This window comes from Peromyscus maniculatus, chromosome 16 (assembly GCF_049852395.1).
Source record: "Peromyscus maniculatus bairdii isolate BWxNUB_F1_BW_parent chromosome 16, HU_Pman_BW_mat_3.1, whole genome shotgun sequence".
Classification (NCBI taxonomy): domain Eukaryota; kingdom Metazoa; phylum Chordata; class Mammalia; order Rodentia; family Cricetidae; genus Peromyscus; species Peromyscus maniculatus.
Window position 1 is genome coordinate 8,570,563 of NC_134867.1, and position 20,628 is coordinate 8,591,190.

Here is a 20,628-nt window from a genome sequence, read left to right on the forward strand (position 1 = left end):
CTCCCTTTTAGTGATCTTGGGAAAGTCTCATATTCCTTCTAGGACCTAGAAACTAGGTCTTTTACCACTTGAAAAATGAAGGCAACAGAGACGTCTGGGTTGTGAGGGCCTTTTCAACTATGATGTCTGTGATCTGTGGAAAAGGGTTCTTGTTTGTGACTATTGTCAACAGGTGGCAGCAAAGCCCAGCTTTCAGTGTGTGGAGAGCAACCCCAGGCCACAGCCGCCACATTTCAGATCCATCTCAGTTAACTGTATTCATTCTAAACCTGAAGAGGAAAACTCCACGGTTAAAGGCCTTCTGACGGAGGGAGGATTCAGGCCAGCTCTACTGTGGAGTGAATCGGAAGGCAAGCTTTGAAGATGAAGAGTCAGTTTCTTTACAGTTTGAAAATGAAAACACCATTTAGCAAACAGTTGGATTTAGTACTTTCCTTCCGGTCATTTCTCCTGTTAAGAGTGAGTAGGACGCTGGAATTGCCATATAAGGTGATGTCCAGAGTCTGTATTTGATCCTTTGCTGTTTTAGCTGAGATATTGAGATGGACTACACACATACACTAAGAGTCTCTTTTTCAGGTAAGTGTAGTATTAATTACACTAAGTGAGGCGTATGGAAGTTCATGTACACAGCAACATTACATGATTTCAACTTATACTTTACCATGGCTGGGGAAAATGACTCTTAAAGCCTTTTGAAAAATGTAAATTCTAACTTGTTTATTAAAATGTTCCTGATCTCAACAATTTAAAATGAATAGCTGCTTTGATAACTTTGAAATTATTACCGTTCATGTTTTGCTGCAATCAGAACATTAATTTAAACACTCCCTTGGGAGCTGGAGAGATGGTTCAGTGGTATGAAATGCTACGAAAAAATTCTCTGAAACATAGTGACTACGTTCAATAAGAGTCTGTCAAAGGAATTTATAGTAAATATTAAGATAATGCCACTCTGAAAATTAGAGACGAATTAAATAAAAATAAAACACCTTGAATTCCGTTTGTATATTTAACTGCCTCTTGGCTTCCCTGCTTAACCTGACTTAGTTCAGACAAAAATAAACCTAATCTTATCATATGAGTTTAGTGGCTAAAATAATCAAGACCCTTGATCTAGAAATGGTGTATTATTTATTAATGGTGCTTGAATCTTCACTAAATTCTTTATATAAAAGTATGTTAGGTTAAACCAGCCATTATCAAATCATAATCACCAAGATTAAAGAGCAACCAAGAGGCAAAGGGAAAAAAAGTATAAAAGATACAACTGTGCTGGCTGATTAGAAATGTATGATTAGTATAAATGTCTGAAAAATGATCCCAAAGCCTTTTTTTTTACAGCTGAAGAAATTGGATGGTGAAATGACCAGCACCAAGTCACAGATGCTGCATCCTGTGTTTGGGATTTTATAGCTGCTAGTGTGACCCTCAGCCTGGGCTGGGTCTCTGCTGCTTTTAAACAAGACAGAACCTAAAGTCACCTTGTTCAATAAGGTACCTCCTAGCCATTTATGACTGTTCAAATGTAAATGAATACAAATAAATGTTTGTTCCATTGTAGTAGCCATATTTCACAGCTGGGACCCCCTCCCCGGATGTACTTCCTTATATCACTACAAAAAGCCCCACTGGCTGATACTGGTAGAGGATGTGGAATCCTATGGCTGTCTTCCTACGCAGGAGTCTTTTCTGTACTTATTGCTTGGACATCTACAACTAGAAAGAATCTAAAAGGCACATTGGAAGGAAATGATACATTTGATTTCAAATTGCTCTTCCCAACCAGTGATTTCTCTTGTATATCAAAGCTGACGATGCTGGTTTTTGTTGAATGGCTAGTGTGTATCATAAGTCAGACATCGTGTTGCTTTGGAAAGGCAACGCCTCCGTGGAGTCCTAGTCAGTGGTGGCAATTTTTCCTCCTCTCTAGATCCTTCTAGCTCTCTCTTGTCATTGGACCTAAAAGCTACACTCACTCGGTCACTACTGGGTAGTTGTGCCATCGAGTAGAAAATGGGCCACAGTACCATAGGCCACCCTCTGACCCATTTTGTCCCTGAGTGTCCGAACTGCTGCATTTAAGGAGTCCAGCCACAGACGCCACGATCAGAGTAGGTTCCGTGATCTGCTCCTTGATCTGTGAGTGAATCTTGTGAACGTGACTGCCTCTTCTACTTTACAACATCTGCTGTGAGTCAGCCAATTCAAAGGAGCTATGTGTTCTCCTGGAACTGAAGAAATTTGTTCAATTAAGGGCTGTATTTTACCTTCAGTGAAAACACTTAATTTTACTCTCAGTGAAAATACATTATTTTTAAAAAGTCCTTATCTAATATGCTTCAGATCAGAAGTACTTCAGATTTGGGTATTTCCTTTTCCTATATTAGCAGATATTGAAATATGCTTAGGGATAGGACCCAGGTAAATTCAAGGAATTCTTTTGTATGTCTTTTACACAGATATAGTTTGGATCTTAAAAGCTCCTAAAGGCTCATGTGTTGAAGGTGGGGCCTTTAGAAGTGTTTCTATCAGAAGAGCTTTATCCTCACCAACTGATTTCTCTGATATGTTCATAACTTAAAGGTCTATGGGCAGGTGGTGGGAGCCAGCTGCAGGCCGCAGGGCCTAGCGACAAGTAAGTCCCTGGGGACATGCCCTGAAAGAGTATGTTCCCAACCTCTTCCTCACTCTTGCTGTCTCCTTCCCGGCTTCCATGAGTCAGCAGCTTTGCTTTACTTCCCATCAGGATGTTCTTTCTTGCTGCAGGCCCTAGCTAGAAGTCATGTGACAATGGGCCGAAACTTCTGGAACCATAAACATAAATCTTTCCTGCTCTTAAGTTGTTACTGTAGGTGTTCTGTCACAGCAAGGGCAAGCTAGCAGAGGTTATTTATTATAACATTTTAAATGATTGTGCACATGATATGTGTACACTGAACCTTCATGATGGAACTCAACACATTTCATAAATTGAGGCATTTAAGGTTTTTGAATTAGGGATGCTGGACTTGTAAGAAATAAAAAGGATCCTAACAATTCTAAGTGGCTACAACTTAGTATCCAGAGGACCCAACTGAGTGTCTCTAGAGTTGGGTCTCTTGACTCTTGAGAGGCAAGGTGTTTAAAAATTATCTAGTAATTCTCCTACACAGTGGACTTGGTTAAATGTTTTGGTTTCACCATTCATCAGAGATTCTGAGTCACTCCAACAAGCAATGAGAAAGAGGAAAAGAATCCTTTTCCCGTGAAGCTAGGATCTAGCACCCCGGTGGGTCACCGAGGGGGGCATCCATGACTGGAAGGCACTGTTCCTGGAAGTTGCACACTTGGTCCTGCTGTGAGCCAGTAAATGTCCGGGCACACATCACTGACACCCCAGGGCCAAAGAGCACTTTAAAAGCAAAGACTCAAGAAACATGATTTTTAAAGTCCTCTATCTAACTATGATCTAATTCTAGATCACTTGAGAGTTTAAAAATTGGTAAATCATTGGCAATTATATAAAATTTCTAGCTATGAATCTGATCTTTTCTTAGGAATTAGCAAACTAAAAGTGAGTACAGTAATGAGCAGAGGTAGGGCTCTTAGTAGATTCAAAGCATTCAACTTTGGGGTTGGGGTTATTTTTAAGAACTTTAATATTATCATGGGTATGCATGACCTGTGTGGGCATGTCCATGCCACCACTCTCATGGGGAGGTCAGAGGACAAATGTGTGGAGTCCATTTCATCCTTCCACTGTTACATGGGTTGGGGGTTGAAGTCAGGTTTTCTCCACCTGTTTCTTGATGGTCAGGCCAGGGCACCACAGGGCCCATCAGTCCTTTCTAGCTCATTCGGAAACTAAAGGGTTAGATGAGTGCACTACACATCCTACAGGCCTCAGATACAACTCTTTTTATGTACTGAAGTTTATATTAAGTAAGTATATATAATAAAAAGATTATAGTGAGAAAGCCAGAGCTTGCAGGCTTAAAGACATCTTTAATCCCTAAAATTGGAAGATGAATTTCTTATCTCTTATTCCTACTTCATTTAATTTTTAAAATTAAACTTTTGTGTTTGAAGTTTTAGACTTATAGAAAAGTTGCAGAGATGGTGCTGGGAACTCGCGTACCCTTTGCACCGGCTTTTCTGTTATTGACACTTTATATTCCTGTAGTACATTTGTCTGTAATTGAGCCAATGTTAATGTACCCATGTCAAGGCCCACGCCTTGTTCACATTCACTTAGTTTATACCTAACAGCTTTTTTTCTTGCTCTTGGACAGAGCCTATCCAGTATCCTATCCACACATGACATTTGACTGTCATATCTCCTTAGGAGCTTCTCAGACTTGATGTTTTTGATGGCCTTGACAGCTTTGTGGTGTCCTGGCAAAGCATATTGCAGAAAACCTGCACTGGGATTTGTTGGGCAATTTTCTCAAGATAAGGCATTAGTTATGGTTTGGAGGACAATGACTACAGAGATGAAATGCCTGTCTCATCACATCACCTGCTGCTGCTCCTGTGCTTGACCTCAATCTCCTGGCCACCGTAGTGTTGTCAAGTGTCTCTGATGGCCAGTTACCTTTTGTCTATCCTCTTGTTTCCAAAGTCTTTAGAACAGAACCACTTTGCTTAGCCCACACTTAAGACGTGGTTAACACTACCAAGGTGGTTTACTTACCAGGGACTACTCTCCTAGAGCAAACTGACCCTCCTTTCCCAGCAGATAACAATTGCTGATTGCTCCACAGCTGGGCACAGGATTGTTTGCCCAACTCTCCTCTCTGTGAGTTGTCTTGGTCTGGCTTGGGCTTGGTTTGGTTTTGTGCACACTGTCACAACCACTGTGAACTCATGTATGTAGCTGCCCTGATTGTCCAGATGTCTCCCTCTTGTTATCTATTGCCTCTGGCTCTTACACTCTTCCGCAATGAACATTCAGCTGTGTGCGTGCGTGCGTGCGTGAGTGCGTGTGCGTGTGTGTGTCCAGAATGTATTCATATGTATGTTCCCTTTAGGGATAAGGATGCTGCAGTTTCTGGTTCTTTACACCTTGGCCATGTGTAGTTTTCTGTGTTAATCACCATCTACTGCAAACAGAAGTTTCTCAGATGGGGACTGAGAGAAGCACTTATCTCTGTGAGTAGACCACATATCTAAATATAGTCGGTTCCTAGGCAACCAGGGCTAGTAGCGAGGCCTCTCACAAAATCAACAAACAAACAAACAAAATAATATTGGGGCATCACAAAGGTCATCTCGAAGTGTTTTTAAAAAAGAACACATTTGGGTGGAAAGAGGGACAGATTTGGGAGGAGTTGGGGCCTGGAAATATGATCACAAAACACCAAACACTCCAAATTTTTTAAGAACCAATTTTTTTAAATGTAAAATAAAAATGTGGAAAGACTTAGGTCACTTCCAAGTCACAAGAAACTAATGTCATATTTAAATACTCTCAGTGTTTGCTGTAGCTTTCAGATTATTAGATAAATTTGGTGGTAGTCTTTTAAGTTCTGAATGACTAGAAATAATAATATTGGAAAGAAAAGAGAAGTGTTTGAAGGAAGGGAAGAGAAAGATTTTCCCTTTCTGACCCCACTCCCACTCTCCTCCTGAGAAAAATTATAAGGTACACTTTCACTCCAGCAGGGCTGGAAGTGGAGGCTGGTGTGGGTCCACGCTTGTTATACTGGCACTGGGGAAGCTGAGGCAGGAGGATGGCAAGTTCGGGGCTGGCTTTGGCCATTTGACCATGGTGAGGCCTTATCTCATAAAAAAGGGGCAACATAACATGATTCTCCCATCTCTGTCCACCCCAAGTCCACGAAGAGCGATGTGTTATTTTAGAAGGAGACCTGCCTCTTTTTAACTGTGTTAGTGGCATGGGAGACAGGAGTTTTCCCAAGTTACTCACATGATTTCAGCACTCACACTCAACAGTTTTTTTGCTGTAACACCTGTGACATTTTGTTGTTGTTTTGTTGTTGTTGGAACAACAAACTCCTAAATCATGAATGCTCATGCCCAAACAGAACATTTTCAGCCTTTATTTTATAACAGTGGATGGGAACAATGTTTTTTTTTTTGTTTGTTTGTTTGTTTGGTTGGTTTTTCAGTTTTTGTTGTGGTAATAAAAGTTCCAACGATCCAGAGAGATCTGTAGCATAAGTTGACTGAGCTGGAGTATGGCTCAGTCCTAGAGTATTTGCCTAGCACTTGTGATCCTGGGCCCTGGGAGGACGGGAAGTCCTGCTCTGTCTACAGTAGAAAGTGTTCTGTTACTGAGTGCTGATTTCTTAAGGCTTTCTATCAAAGATGGTATTATTGTTTTATTAAATATACTTTAATAGAATATTTAATAAAATATTCTTTATACAAATATAAAAATATTTGTATAAAGAAATTGAATGAAGAAAAGTATTTAAAATTTGGCTTGGTCTGTCCACTTACTACTTATTTGAACAAATGTTTATTGATCACCAGTTATGTGCTGGGTGTTAAAGGTGTGTGGGGTATGAGCGAGGCAGAAGCAAACGGTCTATCCTTAAAAGGGGTAATGCAGAAGGAGAGATTTCTGCAAGCAACAGAAGCAGACGAAGGCCTCTTCTGCCTCTGTTACATAGAATGTGAAAACAAAAATGATACTTCAACAAAGAAAGGTAAGATTATGCCCTATTCAGTAGGTATCTATTAGTTTATTTAATTTTAATTTGGAACAATAGTAAAAGCTCAGAGCTGATTTTGAAAACAAATGTGAATTGATGGTTTAATGATATGGAACATTGGCAACCATCTGAGAGTACTTATAATTTCTGTTTTTTGGGTGTTTTGTTTTGTTTTGTTTTGTTTGAGACAGAGTTTCTCTGTGTAGCTTTGGGCCTTTTCCTGGAACTCACTTGATAGCCCAGGCTGGCCTTGAACTCACAGAGATCCACCTGGCTCTGCCTCTCGAGTGCTGGGATTAGAGGCATGTGCCACCACTGCCCGGCAATTTCTGGTTTCTTTTCTTCAAGATGATGAGAAACAAAATTATCCATTTGGTCATGCCAAGAATGAAGATGCTAAATTTAGCATCCCAGTATTCTCAGGTGTGTGCAGTGTGTAAGCATGCACACACACACACACACACACACACACACACACACACACACACACTTGAGTAAGTTTGGTACTTAAATCAGATTTCTCAAGATACTCTCATCTATAAATGGCACAAAAAGTATCCTTGGGAACAATCATTCATTTAATAAACACGACTTAATTTCATTGTGAATTAGTCACAATGAACTCAAATTGGAAGTATCACATCAGAAATTTCTAAAAGAGAAAAAGAAATAACTCTTGTGCTGGGGACATAACTCAGGTACAGTGCTTGCCAAAGACATGTAAAGCCCAGGGTCCAATCTTCAGCACTGAAAAAAATCACTTCCATTTTTACAGGTCTTTTAATAATATGAAATTATTTTGTGAGTATAGTTTTATTGCACACATAATTTTACCTTATTTTGTATTTGATGTTTCCTAAGTATTTTTCTATAATCACCCATCACACTTACTTTCACAGTTGCCTAATTTTATGTAGCATCGGTACTTTCTTATTCAGCTGGCCTTTATTGTGGAAAATTTAGACTTTTTCCAGTTTTAGATAGTATAACACCACTGACAGCACATCTTTTTATTTTAAGATGTTTCTAATAATATTTGTTCCTGCTGTTGAATTATTTCCTTAAGATATGCTTCAAAAATAGTATTATATAGTTTGGTATTTGATATGAGTTGCCAAATTGTTCTCCGAAAGAGATGCTGCCCAGTTGGTGAAGTCTAGAAGATGAGTGGTGAAGCCCTGCCAGTTCTGCAACAGGGGAAGGCCGTAAAGAGGATAGCAATTCTGGTAACTCTTGCCATTATTTGGAAATCTCTCAATACTAACACATCCATAGATGATGATGATGCTGCTGTGTGTGGAGCAGAAACCCACTATAGGCTGCTGAGTCTCCACTGAGACCAGATCCAATGCCTTCCTCCCTTCCTCCCCATCCTTCTCTCTCTCCCTTTCTTCTTCATCTCCTCCTCTTCTTCCTCCCCTTCCTTCCACCCTCTTTCTTCTTCTCCTCCTCCTCCACTTCCTCCATCCTTTTAGACTCTGACCTGCTAGAACAGAAATAGGCCCAACAGTGGTGGAAACGGAGCATTGAGCTTCAAAGTAATACCACATCAAAGGACTTCCTGAGAGCCACATGTAGGTTTTTGGTTCTTATATAGATAGAGGGGATGCTGCTTTCCTGCATCCCTGGCAGCTTTCTCTACTCAGAAGGATAACCGATTCTCTGTGGGGGAGATCCCACTATGGGTTGCCTCTCCCTCAGCAAGTATATGAACGTTCCCAGGTGTCAATCATAAAGACAACCAAATTAGCACAAAAGGAAAACCATCTTCAGAATATACTGTGAGAAAAGCAGGCTACTAAATAAAGTATACATACTGTCAGCTCAGATTGCCTGAGATATTTCATTGCCACTGAGATATAAAAAGATTCTGTTTTCAGATATAGCTTTTAAAAAAAAGAGAGAGAGAGAGAAAGAAAGAAAGAAAGAAAAAAAGAAAGAAAGAAAGAAAGAAAGAAAGAAAGAAAGAAAGAAAGAAAGAAAGAAAGAAAGAAAGAAAGAAACACTCCATGTGAGTTTTCTGGTCCTGAACTCTGAACTTTAACAATTTTGTAAAATAAAGGACAAAGAGGGGTTATCAATAGTAACTCATCAGTGCAAGTGTGTTCTGTACCCTTCATGTGCCTCAAACCCTTCAAATGGTACCATTGTCTTCTTAGATGGAGTTGGCCGGGCAACCTCTGGGGAATCTTTTAGCCTTCCTCAAAAATCATTTACAACGAACAAACTTCTTTCTCTCTATAGACAGTACAAGCTATATTCATGGTTATCTACCTGTGATAAGCACAGCAGTCTCATTTTACCTGACTTGAAAGGGTCATCTGCACTGTCAAGCCTAATTAACTTGTCTCACTCTCACACAAGAAAGGAAGGTTACGGAAAGGCCACATGGCTTTCTGTCTTGGCTTCTTGGGTACAATGGCCTGATCAAAGGCCATCAAAGCATTAGGACAGTAAAGCAGACCCTGAAGTTGTAGGACACTGGCATAGAGCTGCTCATGGTGGCTTCTGACTTCATACTAGAAGGCTCAGAAACCAAGAAAGGATTTGTGTGTACCAGCACACCTACCCCACCCCGAGACTAGGAGACCTCAGGCTGCTTCTCAATTATTTTAAACAGAGCTATAAAAATTGTAGTATATTTTAAATGTTCATGGCTAACAAATTAATACTTTTACTATAAAAGTAATGCAGTGCAATTGAGATTTTCATAAAAAATTAGAAGATTTATAAAAAAATATTTGGTTTCCACTTCAGGCAGTGTACTATACTGGCAAAGAAGCTTGGCTTTAAATGATGGCTATCTTTTGTTGATCACATCTGTGTCTTTTTAAGACTTCTTTTGAGGAAAATGAGCAATTTCCAGTATGGAAACAGGTAAATAGGAACTCTGAGTAAATTGTCAGTAGCTCCCTAATGCTGAGCTCCCCAGAACAGGTCCTGTGCAGGTACTTTTCAGACTAGTCAGAAACTAACTCATTTGCTCCAAAAACCAAGACCAATTTCAGTTCACAGGACCCTCAATATCTGTTTGTACATTTGATTATAGAAAAAAGTGACCCAGAAGTTCATTCTTTTATTGCCGTGGTTATCATTGAACTGGATCCAAAGGAGTTTAGATACATAGCTACATATGTGTACCACTGTGGTTCTTACTCCCTCTAGTTACTCATTTTGATGTTTACAAATCTGAATATTTGAAGAAAAGTCATATGAAACTTGGATTATTTGATTAGAATAAAAGAAAAATTGGCAGTTTCCAGATGCCCTACTGGATGAAGGTTATTTTCTAAAAATTCTGTTTCCAAAAAAAAAAAAAAGCACACACACACACACACACACACACACACACACACACACATACACACATTCTTCCACATATACTAACCCACATTAGTATTTGAGTCAAGATTAGACACTATATGGCATTTATGTTTGTACAAAATTTGTCAAAACATAACCACATTCTTAGATTTAAATTTGGCAAATCTAGCAAAAATGCAAAGTGATCAAGGTCATTACACGTCTACAGTCTCTATGCTTCCACTAAGAACAGAAAGAACAAGTGGCTTAAATGAGGTTAGATGAGGAATATACTCCCTCACAAGCACTGCCAAGATCATCTGTGGAAGTTCTTTGAGGTGTATAGACTTTGGGTCTGGTTAATTTTGGTGTGTGATTTTTTTTATTTACTTGTTAGTTTATTTTTTTTAATAATGAAGTTTATAAAATTAAAAAAAAGAAAGAAAGAAAATATGTGGATCGGCCAAGTGCAAGTCTGGAAACCTGAATTTGATCCCTGGAACCCATATAAAGGTGGAAGAAGAGAAGTAACTCCACAAAGTCTCCACACTATGTGGTGGTCTATGCACTCATGCATTATACACACACACACACACACACACACACACACACACACACACACACACTGAAATAATAATAAATATTAAAAAAGAAAATCTGTGGAGTTCATCTCTGATGAGGTAAAGATTTTAAAAGGAAAGCAATAGTAATTAGGGAATATTCCTTTACACTGTGTTGCTGTGATTGGTTTAATAAAGAAGCTGATTGGCCAATAGCTGTACAGGATAAGGTTAGGCAGGAGAACTAGATTAAGGACACTGGGAAGAAGAAGGGCGGAATCAGAGGAGTCGACAACCAGACACAGAGAGGAAACAGGAGGTGCAGGATGAAAGAGGTGGCAGAATGTAGATCAATGTGAATGAGTTAATTTAAGTTGTAAGAGTTAGCCAGTAACAAGCCTAGGCTATTGGCCAAGCATTTATAATTAATATTAAGCCTCTTTGTGGTTATTGGGAAGCAGGTTGATGGGACAGGGAAGTCCATCTACAAGTAAGTGATTAGCTTCCTTTGTACAAAAGTGAAATAAATGGTGGAAATTCAAGATCACCCAGAACTTTAAAAAGTGTAATAAGCTGAGGTGAGGGAAAGACACCCATGGGGCAGCCTGGTTCCTCATGGTCCAGACTGCCTGAAGCATCCATATGTCCACCTGGTACCATGGCCTATGTTGACATTCATGACTCATGTTGCCACCAAGGCCACAGGGATGCCCAGAGTGTGGCCGGTGACTTGCAGCCATTTTGGTGCCCAAGGGCCTCCACTGGGGCCAAGTTGATCTGAGTGGTCTGTGCTGCCACCAGTTGAAATGATGACATTCAGGCCTGGACTGCTTCCAGAGGCCATGTCTGGGTCCATGCCTCTGCAGCAGCCAGGGAGGGTCTGTGCCGATGTGCATGGCTTCAGTATCCATGAAGACTATGTGGATGACCCAAGTCTGGTCAAACACCTGAGGCCATGTTGGTCTCCGAAGGCCATGCTTTCACTAGGGCCATGCTAATCTGGATGCCCTGAGCTACCACCCATGGCCATGGTGACATTTGAGCCTGGGCTATGGTGAGGGGCCATGTCTAGGTCTGTAGCCCTACCACAGCCAGGGTCTGGGTTGATACCTGTGACTCCTGATATCACTGAAGGCCACACAAATCCATGGAGCTTGGGCCGTCACCTGAGGCCAGGTGGGGGATCTGAGGGTCATGCTACAGCAAGGGTCATACAGATCTGAGTGGCCTGCACTGCCACAAGGTGCCATGGTGACATCCAGGCCTGGGCTGCAGCTGAGGGCCATGTCTGGGTCTGTGGCTCTACCTCAGCCAAGGTCTCTGTTGATGTTTGTGGCTCCTAATACCATTGAAGGCAATGCCAATGCCAATACCAAGGATCTGGGTTGCCACCCGGGGCCATGTTGGTGCCCGAGGACCCCTCTGCTGCGGGAGCCATGCTGATCTGGGTGGCCTGCACTGCCACCTATGGCTATGGTGACATCTAAGCCCAGGCTGCTGCCTGGGACCATGTCTGGGTTCATGAACCTACCACAGTGGTGGTCTGTGATGTCTGTGGCCTGTATGCCACCAAAGGCCACATGGATGTCTGGGGTCTAGGCTGCATCCTGTGGCCATGTTGGTGTCCGAGGGCCATGTTGCCACTGGGGCCATGGTGTTGTCTGGGCTTGTTGTCATGGGTTGCTACAAAGGGCCATGTCTGGGTTTGTGGCCCTACTACAACTGAGAAGGCCAGGCAAATATCATGGCAGACTCCAAATAACTCAGTTAAGAATTAGGCCTCAGTTCTTGCTTCTTGAAACTGAGCAGGACGTTTAAGAAGAAATCACAAACAAAGGACAATCAGTCTTCAACGCCCATGACAGCAGCTCAAGGTAACAACCAAAATAAGGACAAAGCTTGGGGCTTGTCCAGGCCTGCCCTAAAATGAAAAAGTCTATAGCCTTAGCCAGCCCCTGCTAGCCCTAGTCACTTAGGAATGTACTAACATAATTGCCATTTGCTTAAGCCAATCTTAGGTAAATTGACCTAACTGTCTTAGGAATTCCTTCAGCTGTGCTTAAAAGGAGCCTGTGAGCTTCTTTTGGGGTCACCATTTTGTCTTTATGTTGGATGTGTGTCCCCAGAATGCTGGTACCTTTACTCTCAAGATAATAAATGCTCTTGTTGATTGCATATGTGGATGGTGGTCTTTTGTGGGACTTCTCCAGGACCTTAACAGCCCTGGCCCTCGATGGACACTGTAGCATGAGATCTGGCACCACCCTCCATGGGAGAGCTGACCCTAGGACTCAGGAGACCTGGCCCCACCCATCACCACAGGCCTAGGAAAGCTGGCCTGGATGGCATGGGCCTAGGAGAGCTAGCTCTTTCCCTTACCCAAGGGGGTGGTATAGATGTAACCAACCATCTTATTAAATAAGAAACACAGAGCCAATACAGAGATGAAAGCCAAGAGGTCAGAGCAATAGCTAAGAGCTAAAAACCTTACCCTTCACTGTCACTGTTGCCTACCTCTCTGAAAGAGACCTACTTCCTGTGTCTGTCTTTTTTTTTTTTTTTATAGAGTTTTGTTCTTCTCATTGGTTGTAAATCCAACCACATGAACTCCTAATCACTGCCTGTCTGTATAGACCTCCAAGTCTTCTATGGTTGGTATTGAGATTAAAGGTGTGTGTCTCCAATGCTGGCTGTATCCTTGAACACACAGAGATCTACCTAGCTCTGCCTACCAAGTGCTGGGATTAAAGGCGTGCACCACCACCACCCAGCTTTCGCTATGGCTTGCTAATAGCTCTGACCCCTGGGCAACTTTATTTATTAACATACAAATCACATTTCAGTACCAAAAAAAAAAAAAAAAAAACGGGTGGTCCCAATGGCCCAGACCAACCAGCCAAGCTACCACCCAGACCTACATCCTGGGCCTTGGCCCACCCTATCACCTACCCCATCTATGACCTGCTGGAGTGTGCAAAGGGACCGGTTCTGAGGAACAATAACAGCAGGATCTCCATGACTCGGGGCAACAACAGGATATCCAGAGGAGTTTCAATGAGGGCCCAGTGATGATGGTGTACCAGAAACCTGAGGCCTTGAACCAGACCAATGACTCATTGCAATGAACATTTTGTGGGTGGCACTGATTGGACAAAAGCGGTACACTGCGTGGCACACTGCATGCAGCTTCCGATGCCACGAGGATGAATGCAGAGGTGTTGGAAAGATGAAGGACTGAGGTGGGTTTCTCTTTGTCTCTTTGTTTTGTTTTAATTAACTCTGGGGGGGGGGGCATACTACAGGGGTGAGGAGGGGGATATGGAGGGACCGGAAAGTGAGTGGGTTTGCGGTGCATTGGTGTGAAATTTCCAAAGAATCACTAAAGAATTACGTTTTTAAAAAAGTATTAGAAGCTACAGTTCAAAATAAAATGACCTAAGTGAAGCATCACTGGAATGTGAACACCTATGTATGGGTTTTGGTGGGGGTTGGGGGTTCTCATGATCCCAATTTAACTGTGAAGACCCAGTCATAACTGAATTTTAAGTTTTTTAAGAGCAACTTCCTGTTTTTTGTGCGTGGGTGTTTTGCCTGCGTGCATGTCAATGCACCATGTGAGTGCCTGGTGCCCACTGAGGCCAATTCAGGGCACCAGATCCCCTGGAGTTACATACAGTTCTGTGGCACCATGTGGGTACCGCGAATAGAACTCAGATCCTCTGGAAGAGCAACCAGTGCTCTTAGCTGCTGAGCCGCCCCTCCAGCCCCCATGAACTGAGTTTTAAAGCGTACTAAAGACTGATTATGGTGATGTATGCTTGAAATCCCAGCACTCAAGAGCTACCTTGGGAAGACCGCTAGAATTTGAGGCCAGCCAGAGCTGCACAGCATATACCCGGGAAAAGCCAGCTTACAGTGCAAGAGCCCTTCTCAAAAATCCGAAACACACCCCAGTGCTTGCCTAGCACACACAGGGTTCTCAGTCAAATCCCTGCCACCAGGACAAAACGGAAGGTGAAAAAATACACCATCATTACAGGTTAGTTTCAGTCGGGGATTGTCACACAAACCCTTCCTAGCTCTTACGAGATTGGGTGCAAGAGGATTCCAAGTTCAAGGCCAGCCTGGGTTGAATAGTGAGACCCTATCTCAAGGAGAAAAACAGTAACTCAAGGCAAGAGGATGAGTTCAGTTTTCCTAAGACATTTTATAAACAAAGCTTAGACCTAGAAAGGGGGAAAGGCAGCAAGAGCTGACCCTGAAATTCTCGGGAGCCCCCTGGCCACAGTAGCGAGATTGCAAATGGCCAGGCCAGGGCTCAGGAGAGCTTTGTAAGGAATGTGAGCTGATGGGCCTCCTGAGTTGGGAGCGTCCATTGTCTGTGCTAAAGACAAGGAACACGAAAGGAGAAGGCATGTGGTAGGTACGACACGTCAATGACTCACTTTGTTTTCCTTCCCCAAGAGCTTGTTCAGATAAATGCTGACACCAATGTGTCTCCTTCTGGCAGGTTTAACAGTTTTTAGTGGGTATCTGTATAGGGATTTATGTAATCATAACGCAACCAACTAATGGATGTGTTGTGCAAATGATTTTGAAAATGTCCACTATCTACTCAGGTAGGCAAGATTTCAGCCTGCAAATGGAAACAAAGATGTTCCATGTCCTAATCTCTGAGAATTAAGGTTGATAATCTGCTAGCTTTAAAATAGATTACCTTGGATTATCTAGGAGGGGCCAATGTGATCACAAGAGTCCTTAAACCTGGAAGACAGATTGTAAGGCAGGTCAGAGGAACATGATATGAGGATGATTCAATTTTCTACTGCCAGATTTGCAGAGAGAGGTAGGTAACCTGGAGTGAAGGAACGGGGGATTCTCTGGAAACTGGAAAACACAGTGGCTCCCATGTCCCTCCAGAACCTCCAGAGAGGAACACAGCGCTGCCAACATCGGGAGGTCAATCCAGGAAGAACCATGCTTGACTTTTATATACAGCTGCTGTGCAATTCCAAATGATACTCCTTCCATGACTCCAAACTGTCCTCTGGAGGAAGAACATCTGGACCATAATTACTTAGTACCCTGCACATATACTCCTTCTCCCATGTCGCGGAGACGGGGAACTCTTCTACCTCGGCCACTGACCCACTGCATGTCACTTGCAGTGACACACACTTGCTTTTCCTGCCTTCCCAGCATAGTCCCACCTTGTGGTCTCTTATATGGTAACCTCTGTCTTCTCTTTTCCAGGGTAAAATGACAGAAAGTTTTCCCATCATGCCATGTTCTGTCAGGGCTGCCCAGGTTAAGCTCCCACCCCTGTGACTTTAAAGGCATTCCTTTATTTATAACTCAAAATTGGAGGCATAAATAAGACATGAAGTTTTGTAGAAACAGCCAAATTTGAATTGAAATAGAATATGAATTATGAACAATATATACCTGAAACCTGAATTCTAAGACATAGACAGCAGTTCAGGTTAATTAAGAAACAATTTTTTTTAATCCTGTAAGTTTTTTTTTTGTGTGTGTGCAGTTGTGTATGTGTGTATGTGTGTGAGTATATGCTGCTTGGGATTGAGCCTGCTACCGAGCCACATCTCTTACACAATGAGATGAGCCTCATCAAATGCACTCAGCAGGAAACCTGGAAGTCACCTCCATGGAGGGGAGGATAAGTACTTCATCCGCTCAAGCCATTCTGTAGACTTTTGTTTTCATGTTGTTATGTGTATGAGTGTTTTCCCCTCAGGTATGTATGTGTACCACATATGTGCCTGGTGTGCAAGGAGGTCATAAGAGGGCCTGGATCTGGAAGTAGAAATGTGGATGGTTGAGTGCCGCATGTGGGTGCTGGGAACCAAACCCAAGTCCTCTGCAAAAGCAGCAGGTGCTCTGAACTGCCTAGTCACCGAGTCACCGGTCCAGACCCTCTTCAGCTTTTGTTTATACAAAAGAGAGTGAAAATTAGAAGAATTCTGGCAGGGTGACCCATGATTTAATGATCTCACGTGGAAAGAAAAGGAAAAGAAAAAAGAACAATAATTTCTCACAGACTGATTATCAGGATTAAAGGAGCTATTGTTTTAAATGTGCCTGTGAGTGCCATTTGAATACAAGAACAAAGGAATATGCTAAATCAATTTTGGGGTGTGTTTCTTCAGACCACTTTATTTATGAATGCATTTGCACAAGTGCACCAACGTGCCCCCGAGGAAGGGAGGGCCAGAAGGTTGGGGCTGATTGCCTTAGCAAGGAAAGGCTCAGGCAAGTTTTCAGAAGAAACTCCCAGTGTCTGTGTGCTCAGTAGACAGTAGCGAGCGGCTGCACAGAGTCACTGGCCTCAAAATGGAGCAAAAAAGGATTCAGGACAGACATAAGGAAAGGCTTCATGCGTATAAAGGCTGTGAGACCTGCTAGAAAGGGAAATCATGGAGACAAATAACAACCACAGATAGGATTACTTGGTGCTGCCAAACTGACCAAGGAGAAAAAGAAACATGTTTAGTTTTCAGACTGTGGATGTTCGTAACCATGTCAACCTCTTTCTTTATTAAGTTCACATAGTTTTGGTCTTGATGGTATTCTAAAACTAAATTTTTTTTTAAAAAGGGTTTTTTTTTTTTTTTTTTAAAGAGACAATATCTTTTCTGGGGAATAGAAAACACAATGAATCTATTAAAAATAGAAGATTCAAGGATACATATTTGTGAATGACTATGAAAACTTATGTGAAGATAATAAAGTCTCTAAGACATTGCCTTAATGAAATCAAATCTACCCCATACAGATTCCTTGTCTGTTTTCTTCACAGTGATCCCAGGCCCTGCAACATCTCCCCTATCTTTCGATTTGAGTGCCACCTGACACGTTAGTGTGGACCACAGCACCCCCTTGGCTCAGCAGTGGCAGGCATCTAGGGGTCCTGGTTGTCTCCCATACTTACGGATGCTTCACGGACCGGCTGGAGAGCCCAGTGGTCTCACGGCCCCCAGCTGCAGTTAAGCTGTACTTTGTTCTTGTCTTTCAAAGGACTGAGACCATCTCTGTGACAACTCACTAGCGACAGCAATGTAACCCGAGTGCAGTTAAAGGTCACTGACCAAGCTCGGCGCTGTACAATAAGCTTATCAGGGCCATCTCTTGAAATAATAGTCACTTCCAAGTCGCCTTCATCTTTTCCATTCTTCTCCTCCTTCCTTCCTCCCCCACCAGAGCCCTGTCTCCCCTCTCAGGATGCATCCTTCAGCAGCTTCTCTTTTTTCTCGGGCTTGCCCTGTTACTATCACAAAGCCCCAATGTCCTCTGCAGAGTATTTTCATCTAACCTTGAGCCCAAAGATATTCTTGCCTCAGGTAAAAAGAAAAGAAAAAGAAATTTCCCTGTTTTAAGCATCTTTCTTCAGAAAGGGAGAGGGAGTGATTCTAACGTAAATGATAAATCAAATACCTTGGACAAAGTTTCTAGAAGAAGCAATGTCATTCCCTAAGTTCCCTTAGAGAATATAAATTTGAAAAAAAAAATGCTTCTACCAATATAAGATGCTATCTTTTCTGTAGGCAGCATTACTTTGATTTTCTGGGCCAGTGACTCACAGTTCAATTTTTCTGACACATAGAAGTAGATTGTCCAACAAATGTTTCTACTGAATCTGCCAAAATGATTATCAGAATAGACTTGCACCGTGGCTGCTCCAATTAATGGCACTGCAGCCACTTAATATTTAGTTCAACTCTATGACAGCAACTATAAATGATTTATTACAGAGGCCAACTTGTTTATACAGAGAATCTTTCATGGCTAGGTCTACTAATGTACTTTCTATTCAAGGGTTTACCTGTATTTATCCCAGTTTCCTTGCAGGGTGAATACAGTATTAAAAACACTATACAGAGCTGGAAGGTGGTGGCACACACCTTTAATCCCAGCACTCGGGAGACAGAGCCAGGCGGATCTCTGTGAGTTTGAAGCCAGCCTGGGCTACAGAGTCAGTTCTAGGACAGACACCAAAACTACACAGAGAAACCCTGTCTCGGAAAATCAAACCAACCAAACAAACAAAGCAAGCGTTTGTATATATGTGAAGGGTTATATATTTTGGGAATATAGAGAATCAAATTCAAGTCTATTTTGCTAAATACTTCTGTCTGGATAAATTTAAGAAGAAATTTAGCTTTGACAATTTGATGACCTTTATTTGGAGAGATTTTTGAAACATCCCAAATCCTGACTAACGCAAATACAATTTCTTTATTTATATATTCGTAAGGGTCAGAGAACTAGCCAGCATGAATGTTCTATTCAAGCCAATAGGTTTGGAAGGTCACGGAGGCCTTCTACAGGAGCCCTGCTGCATGTTACTTGAGAAGGTTACTGGAAGTCCTGTAGCTTTGGGGTCTGCCTCTAGTGTGTCAAGGATTTCAAGAACTACAAAAACATGTATGCTATCTTCTGATGGTTTGAACACGGTATAGTCATATGCTGATGTTTTGAACAGCAAAGAACTGCATCTTTGTTGACCACATGAAATTATAATGAAACTGAAAATGTCACGTGGCCCAGTGGCCTTGTGGTACCACATATGCTCGCACGCTGTTATGACGCTGACAAGAACAAGCATGCTGTGCGTGTAAAGCTGTAGTGCACACAATGCCACACAGGCCATGATATGTGAAGATGACGATGAGGGGCTAGATTATCGGCCTGTAGATTTACTCTACTCTATGGTGATATTTTATTTGTGCTGAAATGTGATTTTATTTGTATGTTAATAAACAAAGTTGCCTGGAGATCAGAGGTCAAATTGAGCCATAAGCAGAGTCAGGCGGTGGTGGCCCACGCCCTTAATCCCAATCACATGGCAGGCAGAGTCTGTGTGATTAAGGACACAGCCAAGCGTGGTGACACACACCTTTAATCCCAGTACCAACCATAGAGACCTGGAGGTCTGTACAGACAGGCAGTGACGAAGAAGTCATGTGTCTGGGCTTAGAGCCAATGAGAAGGTAGAACAGAAAGGCAATAAAAGCACAGGTTAGGCAGGAAGAAACTCTATCTGGGGAAGCTACTGCTGGTGGTAAGCTAAAGCTAGATAGCTCTTGCTCTGATCTCTTTGGCTATTTCCTCTGTATTTGGCTCTGTGTTTCTTATTTACTAAGACCGTTTAGAATTTCACCTACAACTCTATATTAATATGTTCAAATGTTCTTCTTACTTATAAAAAGTTCACCATGAAACAACATGCTGTGTTACTCAGCAGTGGCCTCACACCATGCTGAGGCTCCGTCTTGATCGCATTGAGAGGCCACTCGGAGTAACTGCTCTGCACCATCCACGTTTATGCAATGCACTTGGTCATGCCTTTGCAATAATAAAACCACTGAATGATGCACCCATTAGATCTGATCCCATGGGTAGGATGCATGCCTGTAGTTATCATGGCAGCTAAGAGGCCATATCAACATATCAGCCTGAACAACAGGGGAGTTATTTCTAGTTCCTAAAACAGTGCAAAGATACCCTGTCAGGGATGCACGACCCTGCCAGCTGTCCTGGGAACCACTTTCCCACCTCCTCACCCAAGATCCATGGGGAACCACTGAGCTCCTAAGAAATTGTCAAGGAATCAAGCTGGCAGGCTGTTTCTTTCCTCATCAACATATGTGTCCATAACTAGACCCAGTTATTGCCATTTCTGAGCCCGAGGAATGAAAACGGAACTGAGAGCTAAGTGCTTTCATCTTTAAAGAAATGACCCAGCAGCTACAAATAACATATTTTTCTTACACCTCAGTGATGAGAATTCAGTCATGTGACATTCCTGCAAAGGAGTTGGGACATGTAGGCTCTAGCTGGGTGGCCATGTACCCATTTAAGCTTGGTAGGAGTTAGAATACTAAGAAAAGGAGAAGGATTTCAGCAGAGTGGCTAACAGTTTTTAGCAACCTAGATTATTGTTTTGATTTTAGGCCTCAGGAATAAGCCCTCTGGGTGATATGAAAGACATTTTCACATTGTTGGCTGACTGGGATTTTAAAAACAACTTCCCCGAGTTTTCAAACTTACCTACTTCATGCCTCCTGGTTCTACCTGGGCGAAGG

At 42.2% G+C, this 20,628-nt stretch overlaps 1 long non-coding RNA gene across 1 annotated transcript; it reads left to right on the forward strand.

Moving 5' to 3' along the window:
- The first annotated feature begins 283 nt into the window (after nt 1-283).
- On the forward strand, nt 284-1,566 carry LOC143268944 (uncharacterized). Its single transcript, XR_013045195.1, has 2 exons — nt 284-579; nt 1,345-1,566. It is a non-coding gene; the product is annotated as an uncharacterized LOC143268944 (long non-coding RNA).
- The last annotated feature ends 19,062 nt before the right edge of the window (nt 1,567-20,628 follow it).